General features: G+C 38.9%; 1 protein-coding gene across 1 annotated transcript in view; it reads right to left on the bottom strand.

Annotated features, from left to right (window-relative positions):
• Positions 1–24,454, bottom strand: part of CADM2 (cell adhesion molecule 2) — a 2,470,210-nt gene that overhangs the window by 1,215,538 nt on the left and 1,230,218 nt on the right. Inside the window, exon 4 of the mRNA XM_069760974.1 lies at positions 290–331. The gene's annotated coding sequence lies outside the window, so the exon portion shown is untranslated. The remainder of the gene's footprint in view (positions 1–289; positions 332–24,454) is intronic.

Raw genomic sequence — 24,454 nt, 5'->3', positions numbered from 1 at the left:
GCATGGTCTCATGGTCAAAATAATTTTTTTTTCCTCGGCACATTCTATTACTTTTTATTTCACTGTATGGGAAAATGCTATTGACTTTACTTTGAAATACAGGAGGATCTCACAAAAAACCCAAACACTTATAATATGGAACATTTGAGTTATGTAGTGGAACATTTTCCAGCCTATACCTACATCCACGTAGCCAGAGATATACACAACACCAATATAACACTGGAACCTTAAGGATATAATACTATGCAATCTCGTACAATATTAGGAATTATTTTTTTCATTTTACCTTACTGAAGTCAAAATTATTTTGAAGGATCATATTTCTTACCTGAAAGAAAAACAAAACAGAAATAAGAGTAAGTCAATTGAAGTCTTAAAATTAAATGCCATATATTTTGCATCATATAGAGACTTCTGGTAAAAGAGCTGGAATCAGAGCTGAAACATTACTTGTAAAAATACTGCCATAGAAAACCAGTAATCATAGGAGCATACCCTTCTGCATACTATGGATCAACTTTGATTTTTGCTATGTAATAGCAGCATTATGTGATTTGTGTTATTCACCAAGTTATGAAAATGTGTCTAACTTTTTAAATGTTGCACAATTTAAGTTGTGGTGCAGCCATAGCCTCTCCTGTTTAGACTGAAAAACTTCTTGTGTCACATGGAAATACTCCGAAGGAAATAACATTAATTTTAATAGTTTTACAGTAGAGAAGTCCAAAAATAATCTTAGGACCCTAGTCCAGCAACCGTGTTGATAGTTCATAGATCCTAACCAAAGCCCTGCTATCCTCCTACTTACTGGAATCCCTGGAGTCTGTTTTGATTTCTGGGCCTTGACTTGATGTCGCACTGATCAGAAGAAACACTGGAGATGCTGGCAGGTAGAAAGAACTGAACAAGGCTCTGGTCGGTAGCAATGGACTACCAATATGGCTGCTGGACCAGGGTCCTGCAAATCCTTTTACTTAACTCAAGTGTGTTTCTCACTTTTGCACATTAAAGGAATATTCCCATCTTCTTAATAGATCACATTTACCAAATAATAAAAAAATAGGCACATATGCAAATTATTTTGGGTTTGAATTGTTTTATCATTCCTTTTTCTTTTTTATTGTTTAAAAGTGGATTTGAAGGGGCCTGGCGACTACCTCTGTCTTGGAGCAATGGTGGAGCATGTACTGTTCCTATTCAGAATAAAAGGTCTCTGTAGGAGAAAAAAATAATAATCTTGCAGTTATGATACTTTTAAATGGTTAACAAAATAAGTGATGTTATTAAGCAAGCTTTTGAGACTAATTAGGTTCAGGTTTTTTCATGTTTTTTTGCGGTAAAAACGCTATAAGAACTCATTAAAAAAACATACATTATGCATCCTATCATTTAGAATGCATTCTGCATGTTTTGTGCACATGATGCATTTTTTTCTGGGAAAAAAATGCATCGCGGTAAAAAAAAGCAGCATGTTAATCAATTTTGCAGATTTTCTGCGTTTTTCCCGCTATTCTATGCATTTGGGAAAAAAACGCACAAAAAACGCGTCAAAAACGCATCAAAAAACAGTGAAAAAAATGCATGCGGATTTCTGGCAGAAATGTCCTGTTTTTGTCAGGAAAATTTCTGCAAGAAATCCTGACGTGTGCACATACCCTCTATGTAGAAGCATATTTCCCTGAATGAGTCACTGCAAAATCTTTGGCAGGGTGGGAGAAGGGAGCAGCTGGTTCAGGAGTTGAACAGGGGAATGGTTTTTGCAGAGGCAATAGACTTCCTATTTCTACACAGAGCAGAGAAACGAGAAGAATTAGCTGAGTAGCAAGGCAAAATGAGCAATTGTAGGTTCCCAATACTGTGTAAGATGACTGCTGCAATTTAATAAAACGATAAAAACTTTAATGGGAGTGCTCCATTAAAGTTAGCCTACAAATAATCAAAGCCTCTATGACTTTGAGTAAAAATTCAGTATCTTTGACATGATTTTTGTTGCCATGCTGTATAATCATTGAAATACAATGCAGGCAATGAATAGAAAGATTTACAATTTGCATAATGGTCCACTGGGCACGATTTGCATCAGGAAAAAAATCACAATAATAGAAAAATAATTCTATACTAAAAGGAAAGCAATTATTAATATATGAAATGCTTTAGAAATGCGTTCAACTATAAGGCAGTTCTGGGTCTAAAATAAAGCAATGACGTAGACCAGTTTTCAAAATTGTATTTCACCAATTCACTATCAATAAATATAAGAAGACACCAGTTAGAATTGTTAAGTTGGCTATCTGGATATACATAAATCAAAACTCAATCTGTGCCAGCAGCAGTACATGAATTTTTAATAGTTAACTAGTTATTTTAATACAGTTTGGACATGGGTATTTTTTTTTTTTTAAGCCTGGCCCATGTTGACTGCCAGCATCTACCTGGTGAGGTGTATGAGACAGTTTGATATTTACTTCTATTTTAAAAACAAGAAACTTCTGTGAAAAGCTCTTCTATAAAATTGTCAACTTTAATTCCACATGTAAAATAGAAAGGTTGAGATGAAAATGTTTTAATCATCGTTCAATCTAAAGATTATTGTGAGATTGACAGTAATTCAAGTCAGTTAATCAAGTGTTTAGTTATATTAATGTATTTAAAAGTAAAGTCATAATAATAATAATAATCCTTACCACCGTCAACAATCACCATAATCTTTATACAACCCTTGGCAAAAAATTGTGTAATCACCGGCCTTGAAGGATGTTCATTCAGTTGTTTAATTTTGTAGAAAAAAGGAGATCACAGACATGACACAAAACTAAAGTCATTTCAAGTGGCAAATTTCTGGCTTTAAGAAACACTAAAATAAATGAAGAACAAAAATGTGTTAGTCAGTAATGGGTACTTTTTTTAACCAAGCATAGGGGAAAAATTATGGAGTCACTCAATTCTGAGGAAAAAATTATGGAATCATGAAAAACAAACAAACAAAAAAACCCTCCAACACATCACTAGTATTTTGTTGCACCACCTCTGGCTTTTATAACAGCTTGCAGTCTCCGAGGCCTGGACTTAATGAGTGTCAAACAGAACTCTTCATCATCCTGGCTCCAACTTTTTCTGACTGCTATTGCCAGATCAGCTTTGCAGGTTGGATTCTTGTAATGGATTGAGATCTGGACTATTTGCAGGCCATAACATTGACCTTATGTGTCTTTTTTCAAGGACTGTTCTAACAGTTTTTGCTCTATGGCAGGATGCATTATCATCTTGAAAAATGAGTTCATTATCCTAAAACATCCTTTCAAATGATGGGATAAGAAAAGTGTCCAAAATATCAACATAAACTTGTGCAGTTATTGAAGATGTAATGACAGCCAGCTCCCCAGTGCCTTTACCTGACATTCAGCCCCATATCATCAATGACTGTGGAAATTTGCATATTCTCTTCAGGCAGTCATCTTTATAGATCTCATTGGAACAGCACCAAACAAAACTTCCAGTATCATGACCTTGCCCAATGCAGATTTGTGATTCATCACTGAATTTGACTTTCATCCAGTCATTCACAGTCCATGATTGCTTTTCCTTAGCCCATTGTAACCTTGTTTTTTTCTGTATAAGTGTTAATGATGGCTTTTGTTTAGCTTTTCTGCATGTAAATCCCATTTCCTTTAGGTTGTTTCTTACAGTTCGGTCACAGTTTCCACACATTCGTTCCTCATTTGTTTTGTGCATTTCCTGTTTTGGAGACATATGGCTTTAAGTTTCCGGTCTTGACACTTTGATGTCTTCCTTGGTTTACCAGTATGTTTGCCTTTAACAACCTTCCAATGTTATTTGTATTTGGTCCAGATTTTAGACACAGCTGACTGTGAGCAACCAACATCTTTTGCAACATTACGTGATGATTTACCCTCTTTTAAGAGTTTGATAATCCTCTCCTTTACTTTAATTGACATCTCTCGTGTTGGAGCCATGATTCACGTATTTCCACTTGGTGTAACATCTCTCCAAGATGTGATCACTCCTTTTTAGATACAGACTAACAAGCAGATGTAATTTAATGCAGGTGTTAGTTTTGTGAATGAAAATTTACAGGGTGATTCCATAATTTTTTCCTCTAAATTGAGTGACTCCATAATTTTTCCCCTATGCTTGGTTAATAAAAGCAACCATTACTTTTCACCACATTTTTTGTTCTTGATTTCTTTTAGTGTTTCTTAAAGGCTGAAATTTGCCATTTGAAATTACTTTAGTTTTGTGCCATGTCTGTGATCTGCTTTTTTTCTACAAAATTAAACAACTGAATGAACATCCCCCATGGCTAGTGATTACATAATTTTTGCCAGGGGTTGTAGTAACAACATATTAAAAATGTATTATTGTTTTGATGATAATTTCTTAAAACTTTTTTCCACCAATGACACATGCTAAATGTATTAGGACATGTCATTAATATGACATTCTAAAGGTACTCATATGTATCAGGTACAGTTGATTGAGCCCACCGATTTCGATGGAAGCATCCGATCATTTATTCTGTATGGAGACTACCTAACTCACCACAGTCAGATGATGTATTGGGAAAAAAATGATCTAACCCGTTAACTAAGAATTTTCTTTGGTGCTGAGATAATCCGCAGCCAGACTCTTTGCTTATAAGAAACACAAAAGCTATTAGCTGAGCCGAGCATTCCTGCATACGAGAATGTTGTCAGATGTAGGTGTCAGCAAAATGATTTTACAGCTGACAGCTATCTAATGTGTATGTAGGTCTAAAAGGGGAACATGTCACATGAAAAAGCTATTATCCTGCATACATGGGGTTAATTTGCAGAATAAAAGAGTTCTAAACCTGCCTGGCACATAGACATAGAGCCACGTTGCTGAGAAGAAATAAACTTTTTTTTTACTCCTGGTAGCGTTCGACATTCAGTCATGGAGGTGGCGCTGCATAGAGAATGATGGCTGTAATCGTGCCCCTTGCACTGACTGACAGCCAACCCTAATGCTGAGTTGCTGTAAGTCAGTGCAGGGGCATAGATATAGCTTCTACACACAGAGCGGTGACTGAATCCATGCCGGCACCATTCCCGTGACTGCAACCAGAATGCAGTTGGAAGGAATAAAGTTAACTTCCTCCTGGCAGCAGAGTCTAAGTGCATGTACTTGGCAGGGTCAGAATGCAATTAATCTGAAGATTAGCCCCATATCTGCACTTTAATAGCGATTTTTCACGTGACAGGTTTCCTTTAAATTTGTCTACTTTTCGGGAAACAGTGGAAAACAGCAAAAAAAACATAAATTGTTAGTTAGTCATATGCTATAATTCTTCACATAGAAACTGATAGATGGGGATCTGTATTTGTTTCATCATATGAGACTGCCAAGGATCCCTCCTTCTGACCCTGTTTGATGTCTTTTGGAATTTAGGTCCTTGAATGTTATTTAACCCCTCCTCAATATGAGCCATACATATACTGCTCTGTGATCACGTGCGGTTGTCAGCTTTTTGTTAGAGCTGACACCCCACAGCAATGCGCATGTTCAGTGCTGCCACTGATTGAAGGTATTTAACCCATCTGATGCCGCTGTCAGTAGTGACAGCGGTATAGGTGAGTATTGTGCAGAGAATGAGTTCCTATGCACTTCCATCAGGACAAAGCGATGCAATCACGCTGTCCTGAAGGTTTTCTTGGAGACCCCTGGCTGCGAGATGGCTGCGGAGCCCTTCAGGGTCCTGCAGGGATGGTGGCTTGTGAACGCCTGCTGAGAGCAGACACTGACATGCCTCCTTCCCTGTATGTCAGATGCTGAGGTGGTACTCTGCAGTGCAGAGTATAAGATCAGTGACCTGACACCATACCGTGATGTTCCACGATGGGACAATGTAAAAAAGTTCAAAAAAATTATAAAACATGTAAAAATATTTTTTTTAAATCCCCAAATAAAGAAAAAAAAGAAAAATATTTTTTGAATAAATACATTTATGTAAATAAAAAATAAGCAATAAAAGTACACATATTTGATATTGTAAAATTTTCCAACTAGTTAATCCCTTCAGTGAACACTGTAAAAAACACTTACACTTATACTGTAAATAAACAAGTAAAAAACAAGTAAAAAAACAATTTTACCTGTGCAATAAAGCGCAATCAAAAAGAGGAATGTAAACAAAAATGGTACCGCTGAAAACGACATCTAGTCCCGCAAAAAACAAGCTGCCATACAACTCCATCAGCAGAAAAATGAAAAAGTTATACCTCTCAGAATAAAGTAATGCAAATATAATTATTTTTTCTATAAAATAGTGTATAATGTGTAAAAACGCCAAAACATAAAAAAAATATAAATGTGGTATCGCTGTAATCGTACTGACCAGAAGAATAAAGCTGCCTTACCCGAAAATGGTACCAATAAAAATGTCAGCTCGTCCCGCAAAAAACAAGCCATAACATAATGCTGTTGGAAGAAATATGGAAAAATTATAGCTCTCAAAATATGGTGATGCAAAAACTAGTTTTCGCAATAAAAAGTATCTTTTAGTATGTGACAGCAGCCAAACATGAAAACCACATATAAATCTGGTTTTGCTGTAATCGCATTGACCCAAAGAATAAAGTTGCCTAAAACCAGTTCTTCACAAGTGGTTGATTTTTTCATTCTGCCTCCCAAAGATAGCAGTAAGGCTTGGCACACATTTATCCTGCGCTCTGCGCTGAGTACTTACACTGGAGTTTCTGTGTAAATCTCTGAAATACGTGATTCAGACAGAACCCCCAGTGGAAGATTCGTTATAATGAGGTAGATGAAGACACTGTGGATGCCATAGGACTTATGATCCAGCGGTGTCTGTTTTTTTAGGATTTTAGGTGCTCAATCCACATCTGGATAAGTTTCCTAAGGGGTCTAGTTTCCAAAATGATGTCACTTCTCCCAAATGTCCCCCATCCTCCAGAATTCTTTGACCCAACACGTCCGACTATCAACCACATTCGGATCCTTCAGACAGAACCTGAAAACCCACCTCTTCAGGAAAGCCTACAGCCTGCACTGACCCTGCTGCCTCCTCATCACTACGGGAGATACTGCCTCACCAACACCGGAGCTCCTGCAACCCTCAACCTATTGTCACCTTCCCCATAATCCTGTAGAATGTAAGCCAGCAAGGGCAGGGTCCTCGCCCCTCTGTATCAGTCTGTAATTGTTAGTTTGAATACTGTTATTGATATCTGTAATTTGCATGTAACTCCTTCTTATGTACAGCACCATGGATTCAATGGTGCTATATACAGTGGGGCAAAAAAGTATTTAGTCAGCAATAGTGCAAGTTCCACCACTTAAAAAGATGAGAGGCGTCTGTAATTTACATCATATGTAGACCTCAACTATGGGAGACAAACTGAGAAAAAAAAATCCAGAAAATCACATTGTCTGTTTTTTTAGCATTTTATTTGCATATTATGGTGGAAAATAAGTATTTGGTCAGAAACAAACAATCAAGATTTCTGGCTCTCACAGACCTGTAACTTCTTCTTTAAGAGTCTCCTCTTTCCTCCACTCATTACCTGTAGTAATGGCACCTGTTTAAACTTGTTATCAGTATAAAAAGACACCTGTGCACACCCTCAAACAGTCACACTCCAAACTCCACTATGGTGAAGACCAAAGAGCTGTCAAAGGACACCAGAAACAAAATAGTAGCACTGCACCAGGCTGGGAAGACTGAATCTGCAATAGCCAACCAGCTTGGAGTGAAGAAATCAACAGTGGGAGCAATAATTAGAAAATGGAAGACATACAAGACCACTGATAATCTCCCTCGATCTGGGGCTCCACGCAAAATCCCACCCCGTGGGGTCAGAATGATCACAAGAACGGTGAGCAAAAATCCCAGAACCACGCGGGGGGACCTAGTGAATGAACTGCAGAGAGCTGGGACCAATATAACAAGGCCTACCATAAGTAACACACTACACCACCATGGACTCAGATCCTGCAGTGCCAGACGTGTCCCACTGCTTAAGCCAGTACATGTCCGGGCCTGTCTGAAGTTTGCTAGAGAGCATTTGGATGATCCAGAGGAGTTTTGGGAGAATGTCCTATGGTCTGATGAAACCAAACTGGAACTGTTTGGTAGAAACACAACTTGTTGTGTTTGGAGGAAAAAGAATACTGAGTTGCATCCATCAAACACCATACCTACTGTAAAGCATGGTGGTGGAAACATCATGCTTTGGGGCTGTTTCTCTGCAAAGGGGCCAGGACGACTGATCCGGGTACATGAAAGAATGAATGGGGCCATGTATCGTGAGATTTTGAGTGCAAACCTCCTTCCATCAGCAAGGGCATTGAAGATGAAACGTGGCTGGGTCTTTCAACATGACAATGATCCAAAGCACATCGCCAGGGCAACGAAGGAGTGGCTTCGTAAGAAGCATTTCAAGGTCCTGGAGTGGCCTAGCCAGTCTCCAGATCTCAACCCTATAGAAAACCTTTGGAGGGAGTTGAAAGTCCGTGTTGCCAAGCGAAAAGCCAAAAACATCACTGCTCTAGAGGAGATCTGCATGGAGGAATGGGCCAACATACCAACAACAGTGTGTGGCAACTTTGTGAAGACTTACAGAAAACGTTTGACCTCTGTCATTGCCAACAAAGGATATATTACAAAGTATTGAGATTAAATTTTGTTTCTGACCAAATATTTCTTTTCCACGATAATATGCAAATAAAATGTTAAAAAAACAGACAATGTGATTTTCTGGATTTTTTTTCTCAGTTTGTCTCCCATAGTTGAGGTCTGCCTATGATGTAAATTACAGACGCCTCTCATCTTTTTAAGTGGTGGAACCTGCACTATTGCTGACTGACTAAATACTTTTTTGCCCCACTGTAAATAAATAATAATAATAACTTGTTGGGGGTTTCCACTGTTTAGGCACATCAGGGGCTCTCCAAACATGACATGGCGTCCGCTAATTATGGCAGCAAATTTTGCATTCAAAAAAGTGAAGTGGAACTCCTCCTTTCCAAGCTCTGCCGTGCGCCCAAACAGTAGATTTCCCTGACATATAGGGTATCAGCATGCTCAGGATAAATTGCACAACAAATTATATGGTCCATTTTCTCCTGTTACCCTTGCAAAATTATGTCTAAAGGAACATTTTTGTGAAAGAAAAGTAAATGTTTATTTTTTCCTTCCACATTTCAAAAATTCCTGTGAAGCAACTGAAGGGTTAATAAACTTCTTGAACGTGGTTTTGAATACCTTGAGAGGTGCAGTTTTAATAATGGTGTCACTTTTGGGTATTTTCTGTCATATTGGCCTCTCAAAGTCACTTTAAATGTGAGGTGGTCCCTAACAAAATGGTTTTGCAAATTTTGTTGTAAAAATTAGAAATCACTGGTCAACTTTTAACCCTTAAAACTTCTTTAAAAAAAAATTATGTTTACATGCTGATGTAAAATGGACATGTGGGAAATGTTATTTATTAACTATTTTGTGTGATAAGACTCTCTGATTTAAGGGCATAAAAATTTAATTATGAAAATTGTGACATGTTCAAAATTTTTGCCAAATAACCATTTTTTCTCAAATAAATGCAAGTCATATCTAAGAAATTTTACCACTGTCATGAAGTACAATATGTCATGAGAAAATATTCTCAGAATCAGTGGGATCCATTGAAGCATTTAAGAGTTATGACCTCATAAATTGATAATGGTTAGAATTGTAAAAATTGGTCTTGTCAGGAATGTGAAAACGGGTTTTGGGGTGAAGGGGTTAAACAGCTGAGCTAAAAGTTTCCTATTACAGTATAATCATAATTGACATCATGTATTATATTAGGCCAATACTTCTGTACAATCCTAAAGCAAGTACCTCCTGCGTTAATAAATGACTAAAGATACTCAAAGCTTTAAAGAAAGACAGTCTTAGATATCCTAATGAATCAGATTAAAATTACATTTATTTTTTTAAAACATCTTTTTGTTTGCATTTTAGAAAGATAGAATTGAAACATGCATAAAAAAACGTTATGATATGAATTTTTTCATGACAACTAACACTTCGTTTCATTTGAAATCCGTTACTGGATCTAGTAAGCAAAAAATTGATCCATTACAAATGATTAAAAAGTAGATGGTTAACTTTTTTGCCGACGAATTGCTGCTGGATCTCTTCTAATGGATCACTAATGAACACGTGAATATAGTCTTACAAGATTTTCCAGGATTAGATAATCAGCCACTTTTTTTTCCTCTAAAAAGAGCACCACTTATTTTTATTGGTTGATTATGTGTAAAATTGGATTTTAGCCCCATTTACTTCAATAGAGTTGAGCTGCAATATCAAACTCAACTCAAGTAGAAAGGTGTGATGATGTTTTCATAAGAAAGTCATGTTTTTCTTAAGCCTAGGAAAGTAATTTACCATATTTTTCAGATTATAAGATGCTCCGGATTATAAAACGCACCACAAATTTTGAGAAGAACAATAGGAATTGTTCTTTTTTAATAAAATGCGGGTGCTTTTTATAATCCATGCGTCTTAATGCTTACCGAGGGTGGTGGCTGTGGTGAAGCAGGGTCCACCGGTTGCTGCTGGAGGAGGCAGGAGTGGGGTGATGCTGCAGACCATAGGCTGGAATGAGGGGGTGTTCCAATGAGATCTCATCTCCCAAGATTCTGATGCCTAGATCTCCATCTGCACATGTGCCGCCCCCCGGCGGCCATTTTCCCAGAGTCCATGGAACTGCGGGAGCTCCAGCAACACCGGAGACCGGAGACACCCACAGCACCATTGGACACCACCGCAGCACCACCGGTCACTCGCAGCACCGCCAGACACCCCCTCAACTCAGCCTTTGGCCTGCAGCAATGGTATTGGAAAGGTATATCTGCATTATAAGACGCACCCCCATTTTCCCCAATAATTTTGGGGAAAAAAGTGCATCTTATAATTCTAAAAATATGGCAAATGTATATCCAGAAACAGAGGTAAGAAAGTGCACTATTGCAAGAAATTAAAAATGATATGTACAAAAAAATTGTACATTATTTTTTTTTTGCCTCCCTTGCGTTATTTTTGTAATAATATGCATAGCTGATAATGGGTTCAAAGCATTTTTATAAGTCGGTACTGGTGTTTCATTCTTTCAAATGAATATTTTGGAAATATTAATAAAATATTATTATTACTAATACTATCTTTCTAAATATAATTTCAACGTCACAAACAAATGGCTAAGACAATAATATCATCTTTATGGCATACAACACCAAACTTTCTTTTCCTTCTCTTTATTACCCTCTTTCTTAACAAGCTATTGCACTTAAGTATTCAACATCATTAAAAGGTTTTTGAAGCTCATATTATTTCAGTGGCAGCACACAGTGACTAGAACATTGTGGAATATTAAAATGAATGTTCTCTAATTATTTTATGAATGCGGAAAAAAAAAATTGAAAGCTTGAACTTTATGTCCCAAATGATTTTGAAACGTTAGTTGAAAATTTGCATCATTGTATTAAAGGAAGAGAAAAAAAATTGTTTTAAAAGTTGTCGACAGATTTCCATAAGAATAGGATAAAAATAAGCTTTGCTTCATTTTAATATAGCGATAAAAATTACACTGAGGAAAAACTTGACAAGCACACCTGAATCATTTAATGAGCTTGGTTTGAAGAATTTTGATCCTTCAGTCACAAATCTTTTAATCTTTCAATCTTGAAGCTCCTTGGTACCCACTTATAAATCCCCCTTTCGTATTGTCAATTATGTATTCCCTTCATGAATATGTGTGAATGAGAATTCTCTATATACTGTATTTATTTTTCATGCAGCTCTTATGCATTTCAAACTGTTCTTATTTCATTTTTGTTGTGTACTTTTAGAAATGATTGCAGAGAAAATTTCAAAAATGTTTTAATACATTGTTTGTACATAATTTCTAACAGACCTGTCTTTTATGAAGATGTACCACATCAAGGGCCTCATCCATATTTCCAAATACCTGAGGATTTTTAGCAATTTTGAGGATGTTCCTGTTCATTATGGATGCAGGAAAATATTTGAAAGATACAAGTGTGCTAATTCAGAATGTAACCATCCTCAACCGTTCTCTGTTTCAGAGTATTTTTACAGATTTAGGGTCCAATTTATAAAAGCATTTATGCCAGTATTCTGGCATAAAAAAAATTGGAAAGTCACAACATTTTGTTGCAGCTTGACACTTTACTAAAATTTTGTGATTTTTAGCATTCTCACAACATTTTTGCCCAGCTGCAACAAAGTGGTCAGATCTGGAATAGGACAAGGTCCTAGTGACCCCTGATTATAAAATTCATAGTGATGGTGGCATTTGCGACTCTTCAAAACTTATCCCACCAGGAAGTTGTGTCAAGGCACACATAAAGGTGTACACCACTCGTCTCACACTCCTGATTCATTAAGAAGAGTGCGGCTTTTCATGACTCAGTAGCATCTGAATCCAGCACAACCCCTCAACAAGACCAACTTTCACAATGCCAATCTTGATCAATTTGGCCCTTAGTCTTTAGAGGAAGTGAGGTTGCCAATTTTAGAATAAGTTGACCGCTTTAGGAGGAGATATTATAAAGGAAATTTACTAACCTAAATCGAACAATTTAGCCAAAACCTTGCGTTCATGCCAGCTATGTGATGTGTTTTAGATGTTTGTTTGCGCATCCCTAGCTTTGAAATATGTCTTTGAAAAGGAATATAGTTTATAGAGATCTAAATATGTACCAAATTGTGCCAAAGTGTTATCACAGAACGTTGGTCTTAATTAAACCAGAGAAGAAGTTGTATAAGATAAAATATGTGGCATATCTATGAGGAGTCACAAAATTCTCCAAATCCATCAAATTAAAAAAACTGAAAAATTACTGCATCTTACAGTATATAACATTGGGTAAGTTTATGCTAAGTTTAAGTAACAACTATTTTGACTTACTCTTATTGTAAAAAAAAAAATAACAAAAAGTGTAACTTTCCAACCAATCAAGTTTCAGATATCAGATCCCACCCCCCCCAAAAAAAAAAAAAAAAATTAAAACATACCCCCAAAAAATGAGAGATTAATTCCCTGCAATTGGCAACACTCCTGCAATGGCTATGAGGCAGTGGAATAAAACGGAACCTTTTAGGAATCTCACTGATGCGCCTACCAATCTACTGTGACCTTCCAATTCTGGAAGGTTTTTTACATTCTGGAAAGGTTCTCATTTACCGGGGTCTTTTGGAAATGTGAGTGTTGTGTTTATTCAACCACTGGAGTGATGACACTAATCTAAGGGCAAGGCCCCTAGTCTGACACTTTCCAGTAGCCATCTTTATCTGTTCTCAGGGCCGGCCACTCCGGTCAATCTCCAGTGGTTTGTGATCTTCCGGACTGCTCCAGTGTTTGCTGGGCAATCTGAAAGTATCAACTCAATATAGTTATATGAGAGCCATAATGAGGCCAGAATAAGGCTCTCAGTCTAATAGAATTAGATTGAGAGCTTGTGAAAGTTACGATATATTTCTGTTCACAAGATGGTGATGCAGAATTAGAGCAATGTAAGAAACATCTGAAGATAGTGGCTGATAGGTATACTAGTGGCGTTAAGTTAAGTCAGTGGCAACAGTCAACCTTTGAACAGTAGTACTGTGAGATGTAAGTTAGTACTAAACATATATAGACTATATAGGCAGAGTGGTGAAAGCACAATTTTATACCAAACTCTTCCTCACTTGCATACCAACTTAGGCTGGTTTCACATTGGCGTTTTTTCGGGTGCGTTTTTGCGGTAAAAAACGCAAAAAAACGCATGGTGAAAAAACGCATGTAAACGCGTGTAAACGCTGCGTTTTTTTGACGCATGCGTTTTTGCATGTGGTGAAAAAAACGCGGCGTTTTACCGCGTTTACATGCGTTTTTTCATGCGTTTGCGTTTTTTAAACGCATGCAGAAAAATGTGTGACAACTGCCAATCATCAAAATAAAGTAAAAAACCCACTATAAACAGAAATAGTTAGGGTTAGGGTTAGGGTTAGGGGTAGGGTTAGGGGTAGGGATCATAACCCTAACCCTAAAGGGATCCTACCCCTAACCCTACCCCTAACCCTAACCCTACCCCTAACCCTAACCCTACACCTAACCCTAACCCTAAGGGATCCTAACCCTAACCCTACCCCTAACCCTAACCCTACCCCTAACCCTACCCCTAACCCTACCCCTAACCCTAACCCTAAGGGATCCTACCCCTAACCCTACCCCTAACCCTAACCCTACCCCTAACCCTAACCCTAAGGGATCCTAACCCTAACCCTACCCCTAACCCTACCCCTAACCCTACCCCTAACCCTAAGGGATCCTAACCCTAACCCTACCCCTAACCCTAACCCTACCCCTAACCCTAACCATAAAGGGATTAGGGTTAGGGTTAGGATCCCTTAGGGTTAGGGGTAGGGTTAGGGTTAGGGTCAGGGGTAGGGTTAGGGGTAGGGTTAGGGTTAGGATCCCTTAGGGTTAGGGGTAGGGTTAGGGTTAGGGGTAGGGTTAGGGGTAGGGTTAGGGTTAGGATCCCTTAGAGTTAGGGGTAGGGTTAGGGTTAGGGGTAGGGTTAGGGGTAGGGTTAGGGGTAGGGTTAGGTTCCCTTTATCACCTTTATGCTGGGGGGTGGCATATCAGTGTGTTTTCTGGTTTTTTAATAAAAAAACGCATGCGTTTTTTACTGCAAAAAACGCATGCACCAAAAAACGCATGCGTCCCCATTGACTCCAATGTATTTTTTGACCCAAAAAAAACGCATGAAAACGCATGCGTTTTTTTTTGGTCCAAAAAACGCTTCTAAAAATACTACAAGTAGCATTTCAGAAAATGAACGCATGCAGTAAAAAAACGCATGCGTCAAAAAACGCGACCAAACGCGTACACAAAAAAACGCATGCGTTTTCAATGTTAAAGATAGGAAAAAAAAACGCATGCGTTTTTTTGAAAAAAAACGCTGCAGACAAAAACGCAAGTGTGAAACCACCCTTATATCAGTAGATATGTGACATGCTATGCAGTGGCAAAGCTAAGATAGTGTAAAAGTAGCAGATGGACCCATGCTGTAATGCCAAAAGGCCTCATTTCCAAATAAGAAGACAACAGTGTTATAAATGAAGTAGATTTTGTATTTGGGAGCTATAGTTATTATGCTGATTTCAAAGGACACTAAACATCAGAATGTGTCCAAAATGTGCTGAGGAAAATGTATTTATTACAAAAGATGTAATGCATATTACAATATACAACAAAAGTTGCCCTATAGTTTAATGACAAAAAGTATTAATACTTCTCTCGTGAGGGATCTGTCATCTTTCCCCATTTCCACATCAAATGCTGCAATTAAAAAATCCAGCAGGATATATCCCTTCAGGATCACTGCTATGTAATAACACTGTTGTCAAACACTATTGATTTACTGACACTAAAGAAGTGAAATACAGTCCAGCTCCACATATGCCATTTTCAGCATTAAATTGAATTTCTCCTATAAAGCCGTTTTGAGTGCAACGAATATTCAAGGCCTGTGTAAAGATCTACAATATAATGTTCTTTTACTAGATGTAGTTTGTATTATTCATCTTAGTTTAATGTCAAAACATCAATGAAGTTAGAACATGAAATATTTCTTATAATGTTTGTAAAAGTGAATATTTACTCTTTAGTCTAGGGCTACGCAATGGTTTGAGATACTAAATGGCCATAGTAAAGTGTTTCCCTGTGGTGGAATAAATCATAGGGGAAAAAGCCATGAACTGTAACCATTGTGACAATCATCAAAAGACTTAAACTAGGACTCCGGGATAACTTGGCCAAAAGTCCCCATGGAAATAAAAATCTGAACACTACTAAATACTAAAAGAAAAAATGTTTTCTGACATGTAAATCATTTCTAATCACGAGCAGATTTATTAGTTGGGAGTGTCCTAGAATAAATCTTGCTGGGATCTCGAATTACTATGAGAGTTAAAGGGATTGATCCTTAGAGAATTGAGATAGAGTCGAATTTCAGGAAATTCTTGGTTCCACACAAATCTGAACACTTCTCGATTAGATTTGCTAAAAATTGAAAATAAAAATGTCTGACATATTGTTGAACTGTGAAGAGTGTGCAATGAATGAAAAAACAAACAATTAATACCTCACTGCTAGGGTTGAGCGAAACAGGTCGAACATTTTCAAAAGTCGCCGACTTTTGGCGAAGTCGAGTTTCATGAAACCCGATCCAACCCCTGTGCGTGGTCGGCCATGCGGTACGCGACTTTCGCGCCAAAGTCGCGTTTCAATTACGCGAAAAGCGCCATTTCTCAGCCAATGAAGGTAAACGCAGAGTGTGGGCAGCGTGATGACATAGGTCCTGGTCCCCACCATCTTAGAGAAGGGCATTGCAGTGATTGGCTTGCTGTCTGCGGCGTCACAGGGGCTATAAAGGGGAGTTCCCGTCGACCGCCATGTTACTGCTGCTGATCTGAGCTTAGGTAGAGGTTGCTGCCGCTTCGTCAGAAGCAGGGATAGCGTTAGGCAGGGTCCATTAACCACAAAACCGCTTGTGCTGTAGCGATTTCCACTGCCCAACACCACCTTCGGTGTGCAGGGACAGTGGAAGCTCCTTTTTTTTTTTTTTCCTCAGCGCTGTAGCTCATTGGGCTGCCCTAGAAGGCTCCCTGATAGCTGCATTGCTGTGTGTACGCCGCTGTGCAAACCAACTGCTTTTTTCAAAGCACAAATCCTCTTGTTCCTTCCTTTCTGCACAGCTATCTTGTTTGTTTGTCCACACTTTTTATTTAATTTGTGCATCAGTCCACTCCTTGTTATTGCTGCCTGCCATATCTGGCTGAGATTACTGCAGGGAGATAGCAATTGAAGGACAGTTCCTTTTTTTTTTTTTTTTTTTTTTGTGGGAGATTAAGATTGACATTTCTGCTAGAGTGCCATCTCTGTCTGTGTCATCTCTCACTCAGTGGGCCATAGAAAGCCTATTTATTTTTTTGCTTGATTTGGGTTCCAAAATCTACCAGAAAAAATCACAACATCAATCAGTGGGAGAAAAATATTGGCCTCAGGGCTTGTGTGCCACTCCTTACTCCTGTGTGTGCCATCTCTCACTCAGTGGGCCATAGAAAGCCTATTAATTTTTTTGCTTGATTTGGGTTCTAAATTCTACCTGAAAAAATCAATAAATCAATCAGTGGGAGATTAATATTGGCCTCTGGGCTTGTGTGCCAGTCCTGAGCGTGCCATCTCTCTCACAAATAGTGGGCCATAGAAAGCCTATTTATTTTTTTGGTTGATTTGGGTTCATAATTCTACCTGAAAAAATCAATCAATCAATCAGTGGGAGATTAATATTGGCCTTTGGGCTTGTGTGCCAGTCCTAAGCGTGCCATCTCTCTCTCTCAGATAGTGGGCCATAGAAAGCCTATTTATTATTATTTTTTTTATTGGGTTTATAAATTTTCCCTGGAAAAAAAAAATGGGAGATTAATATTGGCCTCTGGGCTTGTGTGCCAGTCCTGAGCGTGCCATCTCTCTCACAAATAGTGGGCCATAGAAAGCCTATTTACTTTTTTGGTTGATTTGGGTTCATAATTCTACCTGAAAAAATCAATCAATCAATCAGTGGGAGAAAAATATTGGCCTCAGGGCTTGTGTGCCACTCCTTACTCCTGTGTGTGCCATCTCTCACTCAGTGGGCCATAGAAAGCCTATTTTTTGTTTTATTTGTTTTCTAAATTCTCCCTGAAACAATCATTTTATTTTCTTTGGTTTCTAAATTATTCCTGAAAAAAATCATTTTTTTTGTATTTTTTTTTCTCTCAAGTCTCCCTGAAAAAAAAAAAAAAAAAAAAAATCTTGTGGGAGATTCATATTGCCCCTTCTGCTTGTGTGCCAGTCTTGACTCCTGGGTGTGCCATCTCTCTCTCTCCCCAATTGTGGGCCATAGAAAGCCTATTAATTTTTTTTGCTTGATTTGGGTTCCAAAATCTACCAAAAAAAATCACTAAATCAATCAGTGGGAGATTAATATTGGCCTCTGGGCTTGTGTGCCACTCCTGACTCCTGTGTGCGTCATCTGTCACTTAGTGGGCCCTAGAAAGCCTATTTTTTGTTTTATTTGTTTTCTAAATTCTCCCTGAAACAATCATTTTATTTTCTTTGGTTTCTAAATTATTCCTGAAAAAAATCATTTTTTTTGTATTTTTTTTTCTCTCAAGTCTCCCTGAAAAAAAAAAAAAAAAAAAAATCTGTGGGAGATTCATATTGCCCCTTCTGCTTGTGTGCCAGTCTTGACTCCTGGGTGTGCCATCTCTCTCTCTCTCCCCAATTGTGGGCCATAGAAAGCCTATTAATTTTTTTGCTTGATTTGGGTTCCAAAATCTACAAAAAAAAATAACTAAATCAATCAGTGGGAGATTAATATTGGCCTCTGGGCTTGTGTGCCACTCCTGACTCCTGTGTGCGTCATCTGTCACTCAGTGGGCCCTAGAAAGCCTATTTTTTGTTTTATTTGTTTTCTAAATTCTCCCTGAAACAATCATTTTATTTTCTTTGGTTTCTAAATTATTCCTGAAAAAAATCATTTTTTTTGTATTTTTTTTTCTCTCAAGTCTCCCTGAAAAAAAAAAAAAAAAATCTTGTGGGAGATTCATATTGCCCCTTCTGCTTGTGTGCCAGTCTTGACTCCTGGGTGTGCCATCTCTCTCTCTCTCCCCAATTGTGGGCCATAGAAAGCCTATTAATTTTTTTGCTTGATTTGGGTTCCAAAATCTACCAAAAAAAATCACTAAATCAATCAGTGGGAGATTAATATTGGCCTCTGGGCTTGTGTGCCACTCCTGACTCCTGTGTGCGTCATCTGTCACTCAGTGGGCCCTAGAAAGCCTATTTTTTGTTTTATTTGTTTTCTAAATTCTCCCTGAAACAATCATTTTATTTTCTTTGGTTTCTAAATTATTCCTGAAAAAAATCATTTTTTTTGTATTTTTTTTTCTCTCAAGTCTCCCTGAAAAAAAAAAAATCTGTGGGAGATTCATATTGCCCCTTCTGCTTGTGTGCCAGTCTTGACTCCTGGGTGTGCCATCTCTCTCTCTCTCCCCAATTGTGGGCCATAGAAAGCCTATTAATTTTTTTGCTTGATTTGGGTTCCAAAATCTACCAAAAAAAATCACTAAATCAATCAGTGGGAGATTAATATTGGCCTCTGGGCTTGTGTGCCACTCCTGACTCCTGTGTGCGTCATCTGTCACTCAGTGGGCCCTAGAAAGCCTATTTTTTGTTTTATTTGTTTTCTAAATTCTCCCTGAAACAATCATTTTATTTTCTTTGGTTTCTAAATTATTCCTGAAAAAAATCATTTTTTTTGTATTTTTTTTTCTCTCAAGTCTCCCTGAAAAAAAAAAAAAAAAAAATCTGTGGGAGATTCATATTGCCCCTTCTGCTTGTGTGCCAGTCTTGACTCCTGGGTGTGCCATCTCTCTCTCTCTCCCCAATTGTGGGCCATAGAAAGCCTATTAATTTTTTTGCTTGATTTGGTTCCAAAATCTACAAAAAAAAATAACTAAATCAATCAGTGGGAGATTAATATTGGCCTCTGGGCTTGTGTGCCACTCCTGACTCCTGTGTGCGTCATCTGTCACTCAGTGGGCCCTAGAAAGCCTATTTTTTGTTTTATTTGTTTTCTAAATTCTCCCTGAAACAATCATTTTATTTTCTTTGGTTTCTAAATTATTCCTGAAAAAAATCATTTTTTTTGTATTTTTTTTTCTCTCAAGTCTCCCTGAAAAAAAAAAAAAAAAAAAAATCTGTGGGAGATTCATATTGCCCCTTCTGCTTGTGTGCCAGTCTTGACTCCTGGGTGTGCCATCTCTCTCTCTCTCCCCAATTGTGGGCCATAGAAAGCCTATTAATTTTTTTGCTTGATTTGGGTTCCAAAATCTACCAAAAAAAATCACTAAATCAATCAGTGGGAGATTAATATTGGCCTCTGGGCTTGTGTGCCACTCCTGACTCCTGTGTGCGTCATCTGTCACTCAGTGGGCCCTAGAAAGCCTATTTTTTGTTTTATTTGTTTTCTAAATTCTCCCTGAAACAATCATTTTATTTTCTTTGGTTTCTAAATTATTCCTGAAAAAAATCATTTTTTTTGTATTTTTTTTTCTCTCAAGTCTCCCTGAAAAAAAAAAAAAAAAAAAAAATCTGTGGGAGATTCATATTGCCCCTTCTGCTTGTGTGCCAGTCTTGACTCCTGGGTGTGCCATCTCTCTCTCTCTCCCCAATTGTGGGCCATAGAAAGCCTATTAATTTTTTTGCTTGATTTGGGTTCCAAAATCTACCAAAAAAAATCACTAAATCAATCAGTGGGAGATTAATATTGGCCTCTGGGCTTGTGTGCCACTCCTGACTCCTGTGTGCGTCATCTGTCACTCAGTGGGCCCTAGAAAGCCTATTTTTTGTTTTATTTGTTTTCTAAATTCTCCCTGAAACAATCATTTTATTTTCTTTGGTTTCTAAATTATTCCTGAAAAAAATCATTTTTTTTGTATTTTTTTTTCTCTCAAGTCTCCCTGAAAAAAAAAAAAAAAAAAAAAATCTGTGGGAGATTCATATTGCCCCTTCTGCTTGTGTGCCAGTCTTGACTCCTGGGTGTGCCATCTCTCTCTCTCTCCCCAATTGTGGGCCATAGAAAGCCTATTAATTTTTTTGCTTGATTTGGGTTCCAAAATCTACCAAAAAAAATCACTAAATCAATCAGTGGGAGATTAATATTGGCCTCTGGGCTTGTGTGCCACTCCTGACTCCTGTGTGCGTCATCTGTCACTCAGTGGGCCCTAGAAAGCCTATTTTTTGTTTTATTTGTTTTCTAAATTCTCCCTGAAACAATCATTTTATTTTCTTTGGTTTCTAAATTATTCCTGAAAAAAATCATTTTTTTTGTATTTTTTTTTCTCTCAAGTCTCCCTGAAAAAAAAAAAAAAAAAAAAATCTGTGGGAGATTCATATTGCCCCTTCTGCTTGTGTGCCAGTCTTGACTCCTGGGTGTGCCATCTCTCTCTCTCTCCCCAATTGTGGGCCATAGAAAGCCTATTAATTTTTTTGCTTGATTTGGGTTCCAAAATCTACCAAAAAAAATCACTAAATCAATCAGTGGGAGATTAATATTGGCCTCTGGGCTTGTGTGCCACTCCTGACTCCTGTGTGCGTCATCTGTCACTCAGTGGGCCCTAGAAAGCCTATTTTTTGTTTTATTTGTTTTCTAAATTCTCCCTGAAACAATAATTTTATTTTCTTTGGTTTCTAAATTATTCCTGAAAAAAATCATTTTTTTTGTATTTTTTTTTCTCTCAAGTCTCCCTGAAAAAAAAAAAAAAAATCTGTGGGAGATTCATATTGCCCCTTCTGCTTGTGTGCCAGTCTTGACTCCTGGGTGTGCCATCTCTCTCTCTCTCCCCAATTGTGGGCCATAGAAAGCCTGTTAATTTTTTTGCTTGATTTGGGTTCCAAAATCTACCAAAAAAAATCACTAAATCAATCAGTGGGAGATTAATATTGGCCTCTGGGCTTGTGTGCCACTCCTGACTCCTGTGTGCGTCATCTGTCACTCAGTGGGCCCTAGAAAGCCTATTTTTTGTTTTATTTGTTTTCTAAATTCTCCCTGAAACAATCATTTTATTTTCTTTGGTTTCTAAATTATTCCTGAAAAAAATCATTTTTTTTGTATTTTTTTTTCTCTCAAGTCTCCCTGAAAAAAAAAAAAAAAAAAAAATCTGTGGGAGATTCATATTGCCCCTTCTGCTTGTGTGCCAGTCTTGACTCCTGGGTGTGCCATCTCTCTCTCCCCAATTGTGGGCCATAGAAAGCCTATTAATTTTTTTGCTTGATTTGGGTTCCAAAATCTACCAAAAAAAATAACTAAATCAATCGGTGGGAGATTAATATTGGCCTCTGGGCTTGTGTGCCACTCCTGACTCCTGTGTGCGTCCTCTCTCACTCAGTGGGCCCTACAAAGCCTTTTTTTTTTTTTTTTTTCCTAAATTCTCCCTGAAACAATCATTTCATTTTATTTGTTTTATAAATTCTTCTGTAAAAAATAATTTTTTTTAAATTTTTTTTTCTTCTGAAGTCTCCCTTTTAAAAAAAACAAACACAAATCAGTGGGAGATAAATATTTACATTTGCGCTTCAGTGACAGTCCTGCGTGTGTGCCATCTCATTTGTTGCCAACAACAACAGAGTGTGTAACATTGTGGCTGATTTTCGTTGTGGTCTCACCCACCTGTAAAGGGGTAGCTAAATCATACTGAAGTTATAGCTCACCGTGTAAGTTGTGTGACAGCAACAAATACCGTTCGTTTGGTAACGTTTTTAAAACAATGAGGAAGTCTGGTGGAAGAGGTCGTGGCCGGGGGCGTTCATTGTCAGCTGGTAATGAGGGCAGTGGTAGTGGTGGAGCATCAGCTGGTCGTGGGAAAAAAAATATTGCACCTAAGTCTGGAGCTGTGGAGCCAGGTTCGTCGTCTGGCTACACAAGGCCTCGAACGCTCCCTTTTCTGGGAGTAGGAAAACCGCTTTTAAAGCCGGAGCAGCAAGAGCAAGTTTTGGCTTATCTTGCTGACTCAGCCTCTAGCTCTTTTGCCTCCTCTCGTGAAACTGGTAAATGTCAAAGCAGCGCGTCGTTAGTGGATGTTCACGGTCAGGGACAAGTCGCTTCCTTGTCCTCTTCAGCAAAAACAACAACAGAGAAGAATGCAGCAGGCGACACAACGGGTTACTCCATGGAGCTCTTTACACATACCGTCCCTGGCTTAGAAAGTGAAGCAGTTAACAGTCCATGCCCATTACAAGTTGAATCTGACATGGAGTGCACTGATGCACAGCCACAGCCAGACTACTATGCTGGTCCTTTGACTCAGACCACAACATTGCCCTCGCAGGGTGCTGATCAAGAATCAGATCCTGATGAGACTATGTTGCCCCATCACGAACGCTATACCACCGACCGACACGGTGACACAGACGAAGTTGCACACGAGCTACAAGAAGAGGTAATAGATGACCCAGTTCTTGACCCCGATTGGCAGCCATTGGGGGAACAGGGTGCAGGCGGCAGCAGTTCTGAAGCGGAGGAGGAGGGGCCGCAGCAGGCATCAACATCGCAACAGGTTCCACCTGCCGGGCCTGTATCTTGCCCAAAACGCGTGGCAAAGCTAAAACCTGTTGGAGGACAGCGTGGCCATCCGGTTAAAGCTCAGTCTGCAATGCCTGAAAACGTATCCGATGCTAGAAAGAGTGCAGTCTGGCATTTTTTTAAACAACATCCAATTGATCAGCGCAAAGTCATCTGTCAAAAATGTTCAACTACCTTAAGCAGAGGACAGAATCTGAAAAGTCTCAATACAAGTTGCATGCATAGACATTTAACCACCATGCATTTGCAAGCCTGGACTAACTACCAAACGTCCCTTAAGGTTGTAGCACCCTCGGCCAATGAAGCTAGTCAGCAACGCAACATCCCTTCCAGCAGTGTAGGGCCACCATTTTCCGCACCACCTGCAGTATCTGTGCAGGTTTCTTTGCCAGGCCAAAGCCGTCAGGGTCAGGGAATCACCAGTTTCGTAGTAGGAAACACTGCATCTAGGGCACCGGTGGCAACAATACCATCTCCCACCGTCTCTCAGTCTGCCATGTCCACCGGCACCCCCGCTAGTTCCACGATCTCCAGCTCTCCAGTCCAGCTCACCCTACATGAGACTATGGTTAGAAAAAGGAAGTACTTAGCCTCGCATCCGCGTACACAGGGTTTGAACGCACACATAGCTAGACTAATCTCGTTAGAGATGATGCCCTACCGGTTAGTTGAAAGCGAAGCTTTCAAAGCCCTGATGGACTACGCTGTACCACGCTACGAGCTACCCAGTCGACACTTTTTTTCCAGAAAAGCCATCCCAGCCCTCCACCAGCATGTTAAAGAGCGCATCGTCCATGCACTCAGGCAATCTGTGAGCACAAAGGTGCACCTGACAACAGATGCATGGACCAGTAGGCATGGCCAGGGACGTTACGTGTCCATCACGGCACACTGGGTAAATGTGGTGGATGCAGGGTCCACAGGGGACAGCAAGTTTGGGACAGTTCTGCCTAGCCCACGGTCTAGGAAACAATTGGCTGTAGCCGTTCGCACCCCCTCCTCCTCCTCTTCGTCCTCCTGCAGAAGCGAGAGCTCGTCCACAGACCGCAGTCGCACAACCACTCCATCCGCAGCTGCCACTGTTGCACACCAGGTCTCCCATTATGGGGCAGCTACTGGCAAACGTCAGCAGGCTGTATTGGCTATGAAGTGTTTGGGCGACAACAGACACACCGCGGAAGTTCTGTCCGAGTTCTTGCAGAAAGAAACG

Source organism: Ranitomeya imitator, chromosome 3 (assembly GCF_032444005.1).
Source record: "Ranitomeya imitator isolate aRanImi1 chromosome 3, aRanImi1.pri, whole genome shotgun sequence".
Classification (NCBI taxonomy): Eukaryota; Metazoa; Chordata; class Amphibia; order Anura; family Dendrobatidae; genus Ranitomeya; species Ranitomeya imitator.
Note: the sequence above shows the minus strand (reverse complement) of the source record. Positions and strands in the feature narration are given on the sequence as shown.